Raw genomic sequence first — 15056 nt, forward strand, 5'->3', positions numbered from 1 at the left:
CTATCAGCACACAGGTGTGGCCACTGCCACCAGCAAGCTGTGTGACTTTGCATTGAAAGGACGCCTTTCCTTAAGAGTGTGGGCCAAGACGCAGCTCTGCCCATATTACACAAGGTCCACACACACACACAGGTGCTCTGGGTACAAACTCTGACTCCACTGAGGCCCTGAAAACATCACAGCTACACGGCAGTTTGTTGAAATCAAATTATCACCAGGTAGACCTGGTGGGGAAGACCAGGAGGGGGAGAGGGGAGAGGGGAGGGGGAGGGAGAAGGGGGAGGGGGAGAGCAGAGAGGGGAGGGGGGAGGGGGGAGAGGGGAGAGGGGAGACGGGAGAGGAGAGGGGAAGGGGGAGGGGGAGAGGGGAAGGGGGAGAGAGGGAGGGGGAGAGGGGAGGGGGGAGGGGGACGGAGAAGGGGGAGGGGAGGGGGATAGCAGAGAGGGGAGGGGGAGAGGGGAGAGGACAGAGGAGATAGGGGAGGGGGAGAGGGGAGGGGGGAGAGAGGGGAGGAGGGAGGGGGAGGACGCTTCCATGTTTGCAGGGGCCAGGGTTGAAAGCAGGAGCTGGGAACTCAACCCAGGACCCCTCCACGGGGAGGTCACGGCTTCCGCAGGGTCTGCAGAGGAGCACGCTGGAGTCGGCTAACAGGGTGGGAGCAGGCGCGAGGCCCTCCGCTATGGCCCATGCGCGTCTGAGCGGCATCGTAACCGCCAGGCCAGATGCCCGCAGTGCAGAGCTGGTCGCACCGTCTTTGGCAGATGGGGTCCCGGAGGGGCTGGGGGTGTCACACCCTTAAAAGCACAGCCTGAGGGAAACATCAGAGCAGGAGCCTTGCTTTGTCACCTCTGCTTTCCGGCTCTGAAGAGAAGGTCTCAGTCACGGCGCCTCGTCACCAGTTTAAAAAAAATAAATGTGTGAGGCTATTTCCTGAGGACAGGCCTCTGGCAGGATGAGCTTGGCACAGCTCAGTGTGTTTCCGCCTCTCCTTCTGATCCCAGGGGCACCCCTTCCGGATGGAGACCAGGCTGCAGCCCAGCCCGGCAGACCGTGGGCCCAGGCTCCAGGAAGCACACGGCAGCCACCTTTGCGGTTGGTCATCTGGCCACACTGTCAGAGAAGTCCTGGGGAACTTTACAGAGCTCATTCCAGAACTGTGGAGGGGCTGAACCCAGGAAATGAACGATGGGCCACATTCTCTTTGTTAACTCTCCCACTCTCAGGGGCACATGCCAGGGGCCTCTGCCTTCTGGCTTGCATGGCGCTCGGGCCGCTAAGTAGGGTCTCCGTCAGCGACTCTGAAGGCTGCAGCAGTGACGGGTTTCAAGCCCCAGAGGCAGATGAGGCCCCCTGTCCTGGACGTCACCTATCTAGAAACCAAGGCTATCAGAAGTCATGGCTTAGGCACCAGGTTGGGCAACACAGATGCTAAGCGTGTCCTCTCTGATGTGAACGCTGTCAGGGCCTGAGGGGCTGATGGTGTGGGTGGGTGTCCTCTTCCAGGATGGAAAAGCCATCTCCTGGAGGTGCCAGTCGCAGATCTCCCATCTTCCTCCTATCCCTCTCCCTCCAAGTCCTCAGGGATGGTGACCACCAAGAGTTGGTGGAAGGCCCAGCAGGTTAAGCCACCACCTGTGACACTGGCATCTCACGCAAGTGCCAGTTTGAACCCTGGTTGCTCCGCTACTGATCCCACTCCCTGCTAAGGCTCCTGGGAAAGCAGCAGAAGACGACCCAACCACTGAGGGTGCTACCACCCACGCTGGAGGCCTGGAGGGAGTTCCAGGCTCCTAGCTGTGGCAGGGCCCACCCCTGATCATTTCAGCCATCTGGGGAGTGAACCAGCAGATGGAAGCTCTCAGACTCTGCCTTTCAAATACATGAATAAATCTGTTTTTTTTTTTTAAGAGTTGATGGAAAATGTTTTTGAAGACATGTCCATCTGCTAAGCCTATAAAATGGTTTGATTAAACAGATCCCTAGGAACTAGGATGGGACATGGTAAGGAGAGGGGATAGGGCAGGCTGGAAACGGAGGCGTCTCAGGAATGGCTTATTTGACAAAGACTGACAAACCCTCTCTAAACTTTCACTGGCATCATACACAAGTGTCTCTAGTCCAGTCTCCCATGGCTCTCTCTGCCGCCTGGGCCCAGCTTTGGACACCTTTTGCTCAGCTCAAAACCTTGGAGCCTTCTACTGGGTCTCTTTCCACTGCTTTCAAACCAGCTTTTCCTCCCTGTTTTCCACACTCACCTGTTTCTGTCAGTTTTCTATGTAACCCTTTGATTCCATACCCTCACTGATGCTGCCTGCACGATGCAACAGCTCATTCACGCCACACCCATCCACTGCCTGCCTCCCTCGTGCCCGACCTCAGGAACTTCACGAGCAGGTGGATCAAACGGAAACATAAATATATCAAGTAAGTGGCCAACAAGGACTGGAAGCTTTAGAAATGGGAGGAACGGTGGGCCTGGATTTTGACAACGGTTCCCTGCTTGGCTCCTGCTAGACTATGCATCTACTCTTGTCTGTCCTACCTGCTGAGACCAGGTGATTTTCCAAAATAATCTTGCAAAGCCACTGTCATTACCAGGGGTCCAATCAGCACGTGCAGGACTTGCTTCCACACAGCTATCTGTGTGCTATGGCTTTGTTAGGAAGTGTCTGAAACGGAGCACCTGAGTGCTGGATTGTTAGAGAAGTCTGGCTGATGGAGTTTGATTATGTTGGCTCACTGCCAGGTTCTTGAATTGGCAGGTGTATGTGGGTGGAGGAGGAGAGCTTTGTACCTTGCATGGGAGGAAGGTGGGAAGAATTATTTTTTTGAAAAGGAGTGTAGAGAAGCAGATGAAAGGAAAGCTGAACACAAATCTTACCTACTTTGCCATTCCCTTCTGGGCCAGTCCTTTTTAATTATGGTTGCTTTGATTCTCTGTATTTATATGATGCCCATATACAGAGACAGTGAGACACATGGCTCCATGAAGAACTTGTTCTGAATCACAAATTTATATAAAAGCTATTCGTCTTTGGTTACATAAAAATTAATCCTCTTTGGTTTACTTAAAATATTTAAAAGGTTTTAATAAAAAGGATACCATTTCATGAAATTAATCAAGAATAATCTTAGATGTGTGGGCACTTTAAATACACATGTCCCTGACTTTGAGATAAATTTTTAAAAACAGTTCTTTCTAACAGGAACAACCATCTCTTGGTTGCTCAGGAATGACTATACTCTGCGGTTGTCTCAAATGGAATCTTCTTTGCACTAGGTAAATATTGAGACAACATTTAGGTTGGCTCAAGTCTGTCTATATTGACTGCAGGAAGTAGCGAATATCAGGGGACAGTACCAGAGGGAGGGAGGGCATCTGACAGCCGTAAGATGGGGTGCACACTGAAGACTGACTACCAAAGTTTTCTGTTACTAACATAGAACGAAAACACAGAATAAGCCCTACTAAGCTTGGGGGCACTTAAAAGATAATTAAACAAAATGAAATTTTCACATTCAGAAATATGACTCCATATAGAGTTCTTTCAATTGCTTTGAGCTGTTTTTTACAGAAAATCCTATTTGCAATCATTTAATATATTATTCTAAGGCACGTGGCAAACACTTCAGCTTAATGTGACAGTGTAAATGTCCTTATAGCTGGCTCTGGGTCTGCAATGGGTCTATTAGAATGTTATGGAGAAGCCGGCCGATCCCAGACTAGGACACCACAGGCATGTGCAATCAAATATGTTCACCTCATGGCTTTAAAATGAAAGGTGTTACAAGTCTGCATTTCTGAATATGTATCCACTTTAATATGTTTGATGTTTGTCTTTAACAAGTAGAAAATCCTATAGAAGGCTATGGCCTAATCTGAGCATCTAGGAGAGAAAGTGAAGAATCAGATAAATTAATTCAATAAAAGACCCTTCATTCATCTCACGCTTCATTCAAGTGAGTTTCCTTCCTAACTGAAGCCAACATCTATTTAGGTGCTGTTGGAAACAATCCAACTGCTAGGTATACATCCAAAAGAAATGAGATCATTATAGCAAAGAAACATGTTCACGTCCATGTTTATCACAGCACTATTCACAACAGTCAAGACACAGAATCAAGAAAAATGCTCACCTGTGGGTGATGGACTGAAAAATCCAGAGTACACACACACACACACACACACACACACAGGAACGTTGTTCAGTCATTAAGAAGGATGCAATCCTATCCCCTGAAATAACATGGATGGGATGGGAGAATCTTCTGTTAAGTGGAGTCAGCCAGGCATAGGAATATAAATACTGCACGTCCTCACTCACTTGTGGAAGCTAAAAAGGCTGATCTAATCACATGGAACTAGAAGAACAAAGGTCATTGGAGGTGAGGATGCATGGAGGGAGAGAGGAACAACAGATGGTGGATAATGGGTACCAAAATACAGCTGGATGAGGGAATTGTTCCTAATGTGCAATTGTACAGCAGGTGAGTCTACTCTACAACAAGCCATTGTATCCTTCGCAATAACCATGTTCCCAACACACAGAATTGGCGAGGACATGGAAACGCTCTTTATCCTGGTCCGATCACTATACACCGTATACACATGTCACATCATAACACTGTATTCATGTATTCCATAAATAAGTACAAATACTGCCCGTCAGTTAAAGTCGAAACAAAGTTTCTTCGGTTGGAGGAAGAGAGACTTGTGTTGTAATCCTGAGTCAGGTGGGTTGCTATTTTACTTCTTCACATGCGCCTAGGCTAATTTAACAGTAGCTGTCTTTAATTTGTTCTTTAAATGCCTCATGTATTCAAATAAACAAAGTCAAAGGCTCTGTAGGTGGGAGGAAAAGACTGTCACCAGAGGTGCAGCGCAGCATACACCGCGGTTACGGCTCCAGGGCTGCTCACTACACACCACAGACGACTGGGGAAGCGCTCTGTGATGGGGAAAACACGGCGGAACTGGACTTTCCACCTGACACGCTGCCCAACGGAAGCACGCGGAGAGCCTTCTGCAGCTTATTTACGAATTAGTCCAGGTTCATCGTATTTATCTCTGAACTGCTTGCTCTGTCTTGGTAAAGACCAGCTCTCTCAAGCCCTTTCATTACTACTCTTACAAAATGAAATATGAGAAGCTTAGAAGCACAACTCTAAAACAAAGAAATACTGCAAAATTATTGAGTAACAGCCTTAACACACTTGTTCTATGATTTATCCTAATTTAACAGGACTATTTTAAAAATTCTGTTTATTTGCAAGTAAACATTACTGAGAGACAGAGATCTTCCATCTGCTGGTTCACTCCCCAGATGGCTGCAACAGCTGGGGCTGGGCCAGGCTGAAGTCAGGAGCTTCACCCATGTCTCCGTGTGGGTGCCAGGGATCCAAGTACTTGGGCCATCTTCCATTGCTTTTTCCAGGCCATTAGCAGGGAGCTGGATTGGAACTAGAGCAGCCAGGACTTTAACCAGCACCTACACGGGTGCCAGTGTCACAGGCAGTGGCTTTTACCCTCTATGCCAAAGGCCGGCCCCTAACAGTACTATTTTTAACCCTACATTTGGCACATATGGAATGGCAGGTAACATTTCACGACTCAAGAAAGAGCTCCTGAAGACAATACCACACGTCTATGCAAGCACATGGGCGCGCGCGCACACACACACACACACACACACACAGGGTCTTTGAAAGTTCATGGAAAATTTGTACTTCGGAAAAACTATGCATGGATTTCCAAAACTTTTGTGAACTTATCTTTCCACAAAGTCTTTGAGTACCTCATATATGTGCATGGTTTGCTCATCTCAACCATTCTGGTGAGGTTTCCGCTGGACAGGATTCTGTTTTCTTCTCACACTCTGAGTCATTCCTCTGCAGAGTGCCTTCCTTTGAACAGAGCCATACAGACTGGGGACACATAAAAATGAAGTCCTTGTGCTGAATGACAGCACACTTGCTGTGACCAGCTGCACACAACCCAGTCCCTTCCCTCCTTCCTCTCTCCCACTTCGCCTCCCTCCTCCCTTCCTTCTTTCCTTTCTTCCTCTATGAATGCAAGTGTTACATAGTTTTAATAGACAAAATAGGTGAATATACATAAGCCTATCAAACACCTTCTTCACCTATGTTGCAGTAGGCGCTATAATGTTTCTTTCTTTTCCCCCTAAAAGATACATATCAGAAAGCATTGCTGTAAAACCCCCCATGGCGATTGGGAAATCCTAGTAAAGCACAGGATACCAGCAGCAGTGAAAAGAGAAGTGGGCTCTGGCCCCGGCTCCACCACTCACCACTTCCTGAGATTCTGGGCACTCCCCTTTGCCTGTGTTGGTCTCAACTGCTTCTTTTATATAATGAAGAAACCAGACCAGACAATTTCTTTAAAAAAAAAAAAATCCCTCTGAGTACAAAATGCCACAGTTCCACATATACAAGTATTTTTATAACGTGGAAACTGGCAAAAATAGTACTTCTCCCAGAAGAATCAAACAGTATCGATCTCATTTAGATTAGAAGCATTCCTGTAAGAGGGGAAGGCAGATGTCTCTCCCCACCAACTCCCACCCCTCCTTAGGAACCCAAGCCAAGAACAAAGAAACTGGGCACCCACAGGGCTGATGGCAGGGAACACAGTCTGAATGACCACAATTATTTTGCCAGCTGTGCCATAAAACCTAACTTTCAGATCACCACTCCCTATCTACACTAGCTGCCTTGGAAAATTCCAGTGTCTAGGCTGTTGCTTCCGCAGGTCCAAATGTCCTTCACTGCTTGGCCAGTTGGAACCAACATCCGACCAACAGGTTTCTCTTACCATTTCTATCAGACACATCCTTAACAGGAGCTGACTCTATGAGAACATCTACAAGTGAAGTTGGCCATTTGGGCTGTTACCAACATTAGTTTTAGAGGCAAAGAAAATAAATGGTGCAAATCTATCAAGACACAACAATTTTTTCTGATTTGTGACATCTGCTTTCCTTTTTTTTAAAGATGAAACTGTACTGTCTGAAAATAGTCATTTTTAAACTGACAAAAAAAAAGGAGGACACATCCTCAGGCACAGTGGTTTCTAAGCCAGTGCTGGAATATGACATTTACATAAAACTTTGGCTGGATCACCAAACCTTGTAAGTCTCACTTCAACATCTTGGTCAGTATTTGGGTGGGTTAGGAAATTACATGATTAATTCATATAGATGACTTTAAAGTTCAGATAAATTCTCTCTCTCCTTCTGTCCCTTTGCCTTTCAAATAACCTAGATAAAAAGGTGGCGGTGTTGTGGCACAGTGGGTTAAGCTGCCACATGGGATGTGCACATCCCACATCTGAGTGCTTGGCATTGAGTCCTGCCTCTGCCTCCCATCCAGCTTCCTGCTAAGATGTCTGGGAAGCAGACGATGGCCCAGGTACTTGGGTTCCTGTCACCCATGTGGGAGATCCAGATTGAGTTCCTGGCTCCTGGCTCTGGCCTGCCCAGGTTGCCTGTTATGAACACTGAGGGGGTGATGAACCAGTAGATGAAAGATCTCTCCTCGCCTCCTCTGCCCTGCCCCCTGGTCACACTCCCTTTCAAGTATATAACTTGTAAAATTTAATTAAAGAATACTGTAATCCTACCACCCAGACGTGGGCATGGCTAACATCGTGTACCTTCTGCCTCAGGGAATAGAAATACACATTATGTGAGTTCATCTGCACCCACAGTGGTTTCTACAATTCCCTCTATGTACGAGACATACCCAGGTGTTAAGAGCTGGGGAGGTCTTAGCCTGACTGTGCATAGGGACCTTGTCTTGGGTGCTCTGGCTCTACACTGTCTTGTAGGTCTGAATTTGTCTAAAGCAAAGACCACCGGCCTGGCGGTGAGCGGATTCGTTTCCTGGAGAGCCCTCCCGCTTCTCCTAGCTGCCCCTCACTTCCGCTGAGCTGGCACGAATTCAACTAGCCTAAGATGAGCTGACTTTGGCACAAATGCCAGGAAGCACAGAATTCTGTACTGTCCAAGTCCCATTTTAAAAACTGAAAGCATTGGCCCTGCACCCTTGCTAACACGGATCTCCTCTTGCACCCTTGCAGCCTGCGCCAGCGCGGCCTTGTGGCTGGGGTGCCCTGGGACGCGATGCAGGAAGGTTGTTCTGACTGAGGCCTTCTGGCAACAGAAGCAGGGGAGGAGCAGCCTGTTCACTTGGGTTCCACAGACAACACTGACCCCCCGTGCGTGCCGCGCACCCTGTGCCAGGTGAGAGGCAGCGTGACTTCTGCCTCGCAGTGCACACATGACCGAGGTCGACGTGGAGAGGGCAGGGTGCTTCTCCCGTTGGTTGTGTTCCCCTGAGTTCTCCTAGGCTGAGGATCACATCTATTTTAACATTTGCTGTCTTTGGCTGGGGCACAGTGCAGGTGCAGGGCGGCTTGGTTGGTGGGCTGACTTGATGCCAAGCCGCAAAGGCGGACGAGGCATGTTTCTGCTGCAGCTAAAGGTTCTGCAGGTGTTTGATGATGAGAACTACTTGAACTTGGCCCCAGTCAAGCGTTGGGAATGCTGTGTGTCACGGCAGGAGCGCCCAGAGTGCATTCGCTGCACTGGCTCAGCTCAGCGTCCCTCTCTGTGCAGAACATGGTGGCCCCAAATCCCAGGGCAGGAACAGAGAGGAACACGTGTCATTTGTGGCGACCCCACCTGGCTTGCATCATGACCTCCTGCTGACAGGTGCAGATACAGCCTAGCCCTGCATCCCACCAAGCCGTGACTCAGCTACACTGAAACTCTGGGTGCTGCCTTTAAGGAGGTGGAGGGAGGCGGTTTGCTGGAGGAAGAGGAGGGAGGCATCGGCCAGCTTTCTCCAGTTTTCCTCGATTTTCATAGTCTCCACCAAAGCTTCGGAACTGAGACCACAATTCAGGAACTGACGCGTCCCTGAAATCACGGAACCCATGTAGTTTTTCTACCACGGCTTGCCCGTTAAAGCCACAACCCGCTTCTACAGCCAAAATCTGTTTGAGCCAAGTGGAGAAGGGGAGTTTTCAGCCGAGGCTGGGCCCAGGGAAGCAGGTGCGGCGCGGCGGGAAGAATGTCGGATGAAGAGTCAGATGTCGCCTGTGCCACCTTAGGACTGAAGGGCTGGGATGTGACAGAGGACGGTGAGGCGGGGCAGCTGCCCACGAGAGTCTCAGGGTGGGGATGCCCGCCCCACTGGCTTTGCACGCTGAAGGCAGCCCACGGAACCCACTCTACGTTCCACACTTCGGAGACGCCTCCCTCCACTCCTGTCTTCCCAGTGGAGGGCTCCGCCATGCCCAGCTCTGCTTCTAGCTACTGCTGGCTCCTGCCTTCACATCCTTGTCTTCCTCTGGACGTTTTCCAGCTGCTACCTTTTCTTGAGCAATTAGGACGGTGCACATCTTCCCAGAGTAGAGAGAGGAAGTTTGTGTGGAGCAGTAGGGCGCAGTTTTCCTCTAATCCACCTTCCCCACGACAGTCAGAATTCTGCTTCCTCTCCTGACACGGTCCTGCCCTCGGGGGCACGGTCGCCAGCGGTGATCCGAGGCGGTTACTTAGGTGGCAGCTCAGGGCTAGAAGCCCTCAGCTCTCGCATGCCGTGATTTCTCCTGTGGGCGTCCTGGGTGATAGATAAGACACAGCTCGGAAGAGTTCTCACGCAGCAGGGCGGACCCTTCAATCAAGGCGTGACGTTGGTGCAAGCACCTGTAAAGTGGAACCGCCCTCTGGATGCACACGTTGGGCTCTTTGAGGGCGTCCGCTTTCCTGCGCTTTCCTGCGCAGAGCCCTGGGACTGCGGGGACAGGAAGAACGGAGACAGAGTGGGAGCAGCTCCCACGTCACGTCCTGGGGGCTCAGCGTGCAGCCTCCTCTTTCTTTCTGACGGACTCCTTCCTCCTCCTCAGCTGTTGGCCACCAGCAGGCCCTAAATTAGTTAAATTTAACCACAATAAACATGCTGCAAGTGAATTATATTTAAGTCTAACAGCCACCTCAGGGCTTGTCTTGAGATGGAATAATTTTAGCTTATGCTGCCATACACAAGTCCCCTAACTAAGGCAGAAAGTAATCACCTAAGGATTTACCATAATGAGTTCGCTAACACTCATTATTCATTAGAGCACGTGAGCACTGGGATCTTTCACAGAGCTGGGCAGGACTGCGGCTTCCGAGTGCATGAGCTTGGGTGAGCGCAGTGAGGACGCTGAACACGAAAGCATTTCAGGGGCGGACAGGGCAGCGAAGACATCGACTTCAGTCTTCATTAGGAATTAGGGAGCGTTACAAGGGCCCTGACTGAACATTACTCCAGCAGAACAGAGCCTGCTAAGGAAATGAGCAGTAAGTCGGATGATGACCTTTTTGAGAGAATCAGCTGAATGGAAATGCATAAAAAGTATGTTTATTTAAAAAAAGTAAAAAACAACCTGTAATTGAGTTTCAGGGCTGTGTATGCAGATGAGAAATCACGTGTGTCTATCCATTACAGCAGCATCCCATTCAGCAGCGTTTGGTTAGGGGAACAGTTGGTGTTTCCGAAACAATCTACAACTAACAGCAACCTGTCCAAAGTACCTTTCCTCATAAGATATTATGATATTCTACACTTCGTTTATTCTGAATAATCTCCCCATCAAGAAATTCCTAGGAGCAGGTGTTCAGCCTAGGGGTTGAGATGCCTGCATCTCGCAGCAGGGTACTTGGGTTTGGTTTCCGACTCCAGCTTTTCCCCAATTCAAACTGCGGGGGGCGGCAGCCATGGCTCAAGTAATTGGGGTTCTGCCTCCTTGCTCCCACCCTGGCCCAGCCCTGCTCCTGTGGAGTGAATCAGCAGATGAGAGTGCGCTCGCTCACTCTCTCTCTCAGTCACTCTCTGCCTCTTGGATAAAAAAAACAGAAATTCTCCTTTATCCAGTCACCCTTCGTACCCTCACTGTGCATAGGCTGGTGGCCAAGAACTAGAAGTATCAAGAACAGTAAGACATTGTCTCCGTTCTCAGGAAGCTAACAGCTGAGAAGGTGACACAGCCCTGTGACTAGACAATTTCCTGTGTCTGACATCTGCAGTGATTAGTGGGGTGTACTGCCTGCTAACCACAAATTAATTGCTCAGTATTGATTTATGTTCCTTGAGTGAAGAAACCTAAATATAACTTGACCGATGACCAAACTGTCCGTGGCCAGCCCCAGCCACTGAATGCCCTTTTATGTCCGTGCACTTGGGGCACAGTCACTTGTACTTGAGCGTATGTCCTGCTAGGATGCTACATTTGTATCTAACTGTTTACAGCTTTGCTTCATTCTATAAAGAGGCTGACAGAAGACAGTGTACAATAAAGTGTGTGCGTATGAATAACGCGTGGACACAGGAGTGGGGTGTCGCTGGCGCTGTTCTCCAGCCGGACCCCTGGCGCCCACTTCCTTCTCACTCCCCACGAAGGTCATGAGCCAGCCATGGCGGGGAAGGGATGGAAGACGAGAGCTGACAATGCGGCAGGAGGTGTGCTCGAGTGAACTCTGTCTCTTCTCCAACCAACCCCTTCACGGACCCAACGTCCAATCTGGACAGGGCGCTAGGTGCTCCTGCCCGCGCAGCGCCTTGTCTCATTCTGCATGGGGCGACCGGCAGGGTGGGAACTGGAACTCCTGTGTTGTGCCTCTGACGCCAGGCCTCGATGTCAAACCCTCTCTCCTAACAGGTGCCAGCATGGCGAGGGGCGGTATAAGAAAGCATAGATCACCCGCGATCAGGGAAGAAGGGCAGGGCAGGTAGCCAGCCGCGGAGGCTCATGGGTAGGGCAGGCTGAGCTGCTCCCAGCCACGGTCTAAGGGACAACGGTCAGTTCCAAATTTCTTAAGATCAAACTTCCCTGCCCCTTGAGGTGAGCTGCCTTTCTCCTGGCATTTACCTCTGAAGACATTTTTCACAAAGGGTTTTATAGAAAGGACACTGGCTGAGTGACATAATGGACAAGGTGAGATGCTGAGCAGACTAACTTGTCTCTAAGCAGCGATGGATTCCCTATGTCAGTTTCACACGGTCCTGTGGACGGAGGCCAGCTATGGGATATTCAAGCCCCTGTCAGCAAGGCAGTGTTACGGAAGGCCACAGCGGCTCTTCAGAGGCAGGAAATGCCTTCTGTTTTCCCATTCCAGGACTGCTCTTTCTTAGGCTAAGGGGACTGACATGTGCTTGCTTTTTCAGGTCCTGTGCTAGGCAGCAGACGTCAATCCTCTTGGGGCACTGTGTAGAATCACCTTCATAGCAAGGAAAAACAGCTGAGGTCCAGAGAAGTCAAGTAACCTGCTCAAGGTTACATGGCAATAGAGATGTAAAATCAGGTTTAAACTTGGATATGCCTTCATGGTCATCCATTTTTGGCTCTGGTTATTTCTACATAAAATAATAATAATAATTAATAATTAGGGGCCAGTGTTGTGGTGTAGCAGGTCGAGCCACTACTTGTAATGCCGGCTTTCCGTATGGGTACTGGTTTGAGACCAGGCTGCTCCACTTCTGGTCCAAGTCCCTGCTAATGTGCTTGGGAAAGCAGTGGAGGATGGAGCAAATGCTTGGGCCCCTGCACGCACGTGGGAGACCGGAATGGAGCTCCTGGCTCCTGGCTTCAGCCCGGCTGAGCCCTGGCCATTGCTGACATTTGTAAAGTGATCTCTCTCTCTCTCTCATTCTCTCTCTCTCTGACTGTGCCTTTCAAATAAATCAATCTTTAGAAGTAGTAATAATTATTAATAGCTTAAATGTCTTGCTTAAATTATATAGTTGGCCAGCCCTGTGGTATAGAAGGTTAACCCTCTGTCTGCGAGGCCAGCATCCCATATCGGTGCTGGTTTGAGTCCTGACTGCTCTTTTTCTGATCCAGCTTCCTGTTAGTGGCCTGCAGAAGCAGTGGAGGATGCTTGGGCTCCTGCACCCATGTGGGAGACCTGGAAGATGCTCCTGGCTCCTGGCTTGGGATCAGTTCAGCTCTGGCCCTCGCGGCCATTTGGGGTAGTGAACCAGCGGATGGAAGACCTCTCTCTGTCTCTCTCTCTCTAACTCTACCTCTCAAATAATAAATAAAATCTAAAAAAATAAAAAGTATCAAAAACATCAAATACCAAATTCCTTTAGTTAAGCAGACTTCGGGGATTCCTCCCCTCTGGTTTCTCTGGCTGTTTAGCTGGAACGCCCCAGTGGTCGCTATCTCAGCATTGCACGCTTGCTGGAGAACCCCGCCCAGCTTCCTCAAAGGCAGTTAACTCCAAGCTTGAATCTGCACAGTGTCATTTATGTCAGCCGGCCAACAGTACAAGAGTGAAAATAAATATTTGCTTACGTGGCTGGTCATAAAATACATACAAAACAGAAAAAACAGACTTCACGTTATAAGCAAGTCATCAACATGTCTAAATAAAACCCGACATTCATTGAAGCTACTAAAGCTCATACCATCGCTCGAGGGAAAAAGCCAAATGTAGAAGCTTCTCATGTGTTTGCAGGGCTCCTGTTTATTGCCAGAGATTTCTACAGGAGCCAGTGGGAGGAGAGCCAGGAGGACCGCTCTGATGACGGGTGGGAGAGGCGCGCGGGCCACAGACGATGACGCAGGCAGCTGGGGACAAGTTTGGTGGCTCAGGAAACCCGCATGCCACAGATGCACTTCCACATCGACACTAGAAAGTGTATCTCTTGCTCCAAGAGTTGGTCACCAGGAGCCAACATATTTTTAGAGGAAGTAGCATCTGTCTTTTTCAACCCACTGACGTTATGGTGCGGGTACACTCTGTCAACACAGTCAGAGAGAGATGCGCATCAGATGATGCTGGCGTCTTCAGCTCACTGGGCCCCCAAGTTCCCACCAATAAAGTGACAGGTTCGGGTGGACTGCTTTAGCTCTCAGCTAGCTTTGACATTCTATCGTTTTATGGCTTTAGCCGGCTGGCTCTACATTTGGTTTTGACAGTTTAGTTTTTAAGGGGTAACCTTTAATGTCAAATGATAATCTATTTTTCTTTTCCAGATTTTGAGTTGTTGCATTTGCTCTTTGTCATACTTCAATTACTTTGATTTTTTTCAAAGGATTTATTTAGCTGTTTGAAAGGCAGCAAAACAGAGAGAGAGGAAGAGGGAGAGACAGAAAAAGAGGTCTTCCATCAGCTGGTTCACTCCCCAAATGGCTGCAATAGCCAGGTCTGGACTGGGCCAAAATCAGGGTCCAGGAACTCACTCCTGGTCTCCTAAGTAGGTGGCAGGAGCCCAAGCATTTGGGCCATCTTCCACTACCCACCCAGGGACATTAGCAGGGAGCTGGACTGGAAGTGGAACAGCTGGGACTCAAGCTGGTGTCCCTGTACGGCATGCAGACACTACAAGTGTCAGACTAACGTGCTGCACCACAAGGCTCGCCCCTCTTTGTCTTTCTATCTGCACTGCACATCCCTGGTCCATAGCAAACTCCTCATGTACTAAGCATTCAACAGCTCTCTCTCCTTTGCAACTGGCAAGTTTCCTGGAGCTCCAGGCACTTAGAGGAGAAGACCTAATTCTGTTCTTGTACGACTGGGCTGGCTGCTCGCCCGGTAGGAACGCACAGGGGCATCTGGGTGGCAGTTGTTCTAACTCCAAGAGCATTCAAGGCCCTGCAGCAGTCATTTATCAACGGGTGCTGACTAAGCACACTGGTGTGCCTCACTCTGTACAAAAGCAAAGAAACATGGGGGAGTCTTAGCCACGTTCCTCTGCGTAAGACAGCTCAGTGGGAGAGTGACTGGAGTCTCCTTTGCGTAGCGACCACTCCAAGCTCAGGGCACGGCAGAGAAGGCATGCAGTGTTGCGGGGTTCGCCAACGGCAGTGAACCAACAGGCACCGTGGGCTTTTCAAGGGCAGTCTCCCACGCCTCTGCGGCTATGAACACCCTTCCTCCTTCCAGGTCCTACCTGGAGCAGGACACACCTCCTCTCTGCGCCTCCTCAACGCCAGTGCCTCTACCAGTCCAGCTGCCCTCTCTCCAAGCCCCTCCCAGCACCCACCC

The 15056-nt window shown here is 49.6% G+C and overlaps 1 protein-coding gene across 19 annotated transcripts in view; it reads right to left on the reverse strand.

Moving 5' to 3' along the window:
• The window catches only part of FARS2 (phenylalanyl-tRNA synthetase 2, mitochondrial), a 495105-nt gene that overhangs the window by 89642 nt on the left and 390407 nt on the right, over positions 1-15056 (reverse strand). The window lies entirely within an intron of this gene.

This window comes from Oryctolagus cuniculus, chromosome 5 (genome assembly GCF_051225735.1).
Source record: "Oryctolagus cuniculus isolate XC-2025 breed Fujian yellow rabbit chromosome 5, ASM5122573v1, whole genome shotgun sequence".
Classification (NCBI taxonomy): Eukaryota; Metazoa; Chordata; class Mammalia; order Lagomorpha; family Leporidae; genus Oryctolagus; species Oryctolagus cuniculus.